The following is a 2,538-nucleotide window of genomic DNA, read 5'->3' on the forward strand; positions in this document are numbered from 1 at the left end:
AATTATTTGGTTAGCATAGCAGTGGCTTCAAGGAAGGGGGGGGGTTAAAGTAGCGTCATTTGTTATGGTATTTTCTTTATAAAATAACATTAAATATTACTCAGCTAATGAAGCCATTCAACACTAATATTAATAAATTAGTATAAACCGTAATTCAACTAGATTTTAATTATATTTACGAAAATTATTTTAATAATTTGAAACAGGTGTCAAAAATTATTTTTCAAATATGGATTTTTTTTAAACCAAATGATGAAAAACTTAATAAGTTATTTACGTTTTAAACAAATATATCGATAATAGAAGTTTTGCAGCAGTGGTTAAAGCTCCAAAAATTTTAAATTTAAATTGTGACGATTCTCGTTTTATATATATTATTAAATATTTAATATTAAAATATTATTAAATAGTTTTATATATATTTGCATATATTATTAAAATTTAATAACAATATCTTTTTGCGTTCTCATCTCTAATGACTGCAATTGAATGGCTCAATCTATGTGACAAGACAATAATGAAACTAGAATACTGTGCTAAAGTCTCCTTCTTTATTATATAAAGCTGTAAAGGTGTTCCTTTGTCCAATATAATTCCTATCTATTTACCTATAATACCATTAAATATCAATCTAAATAAGAATTGTAAAATTTTTCAAAACTGCTCAATTGAACAATTTTCATACTCTTACCAGTAGCCCTTCAATTTAATTATAACCAATGGTTATTGTTGGAGCTCATTAGTAACTTTGAATAACTATTTTGGATTAGAGTAGCTTCCTTGGGTATGTATACATACAGTTATGTTTTAAATTACTTATGATCTTAATGCGGTAAATAAATGATACCGAAACTCAATATTTAATCTAACTTAAAAACCTTTAAACAGTGAACTTAATCTAAGCATTCTACTCAATATCCTCTAATGACTATCTAGAGGTAGTTTTTATTTAGGAGAAGAGAAGGTGAAGAGAACTGTCAGGATGATCTCAGAATTTGGGATACTCTTAATGCTCCTTGGGATTATCACTTTTTTTTATAATTGTGTTGTCCAACTTGTTGCAGCAGAGACAGGATATCTCAATAATTAATAATCCAATGACAAACAACATTAAGTTTGTACCAATTTAAAAATACTTTAATCTTGAATCTACCATTTATGTGCCCCTCGACTCGATCACTTAAATGTGATCTATTATATCTATATTAATTTATTTTATTATTTTATATTATTATCTGTTATTTTACCTATATTAATAAAATATTGATAAAGCAAATTTATAGTCTTATGAAATACTATAATAATAATCATTATTATTATTAAAACACATTAATTTCAAATTTCTGGTTTAAGAAACTTGCAAACTGAAAGGAAAATTTCTTCAGCAAATGATTTGTTGATAAAAAATAATTTAAATTTTATTTAAATAAAATATTATTTAATGAATACATAAATATTGTACTACAATATAGTCAGCTATTCAAAGTATTTTTTTAGAACATTTTAATTGTCTCTCGACTGTTCCTACTCAGAACACAATTAATAATTTAATTAGTTAACAAATGATATCAATAATCAATTAATGATAATTTGAGGACCTACTATAAATAATTCTTATCATATACATTTAACATAACTATTTACTGTTCTTTAATAACCATGATTGACCTAAGTATCATATAAATTCTGAATAAGCGCAGAATAAAAAAAATTCTTAATATAACTTGTCAAATAGCACTAAAATTGTTTTGTAATGTAAAACCATCATTATGAAGCAGCATGTAATACTCGTTGATTTGAAGGTTGAAAAATTAAATGAGCTGCATGGTAAAGAAATAGTACAAATAGCCTGTATTTTAAATTCTCAAAAATAAGAAAAAATACTATACATTGATATTTATAAATGCATTCTTTTATACATATATACATTATTGGTCCATGTATTTAATAAATAAGTAAGTATACATTTTATACATGAGTATATGCAGTTGAACAAGTAATTCATAGAATAAAAAAAAAATAAATATGCTTAGCCAAATCAAAATTACAGGCATCATTAATATCGTAATCGCTACAGATAATAAAGCAACCGATAACTAGTAAAGCTAAAATTCATTATTGTATGTTACATTTGTTAAAAAATAAATATTGCTGGTTTTATACTGATCTAACTTGGTGGTATATATATGATGTTAAGCAGGAATCAGAAAATATCTATTCAAAATAATTTGAAAATAGTTTACTGCTCAGTAAATTTGATAGTTTTTATTGGAATTCTATAAAACAACAAGTTTTTAAAATAAATTGCAGGAAAATAGTTGTTATCCACCTGGACCGGTTCATCCACAAGATTCTTCCTAAAATTAATTATGTAAATATGATAACCGAATAATCTTCCATTTTTCATAAGAGTTCACAACAAAATAGTTTTTGCTATTAACTTTTCTATAATCCAGGACTCGTTTCTGTTGTACCAACACCTAGGGTGGGATGAGTATTTTTAACCTTTGAGTTGACTGTACTGCACAATTAGATATA

The sequence above is a fragment of the Halyomorpha halys genome, unplaced genomic scaffold (genome assembly GCF_000696795.3).
Source record: "Halyomorpha halys isolate HHAL.00 unplaced genomic scaffold, Hhal_1.1 Scaffold155.1, whole genome shotgun sequence".
Lineage (NCBI taxonomy): Eukaryota > Metazoa > Arthropoda > Insecta > Hemiptera > Pentatomidae > Halyomorpha > Halyomorpha halys.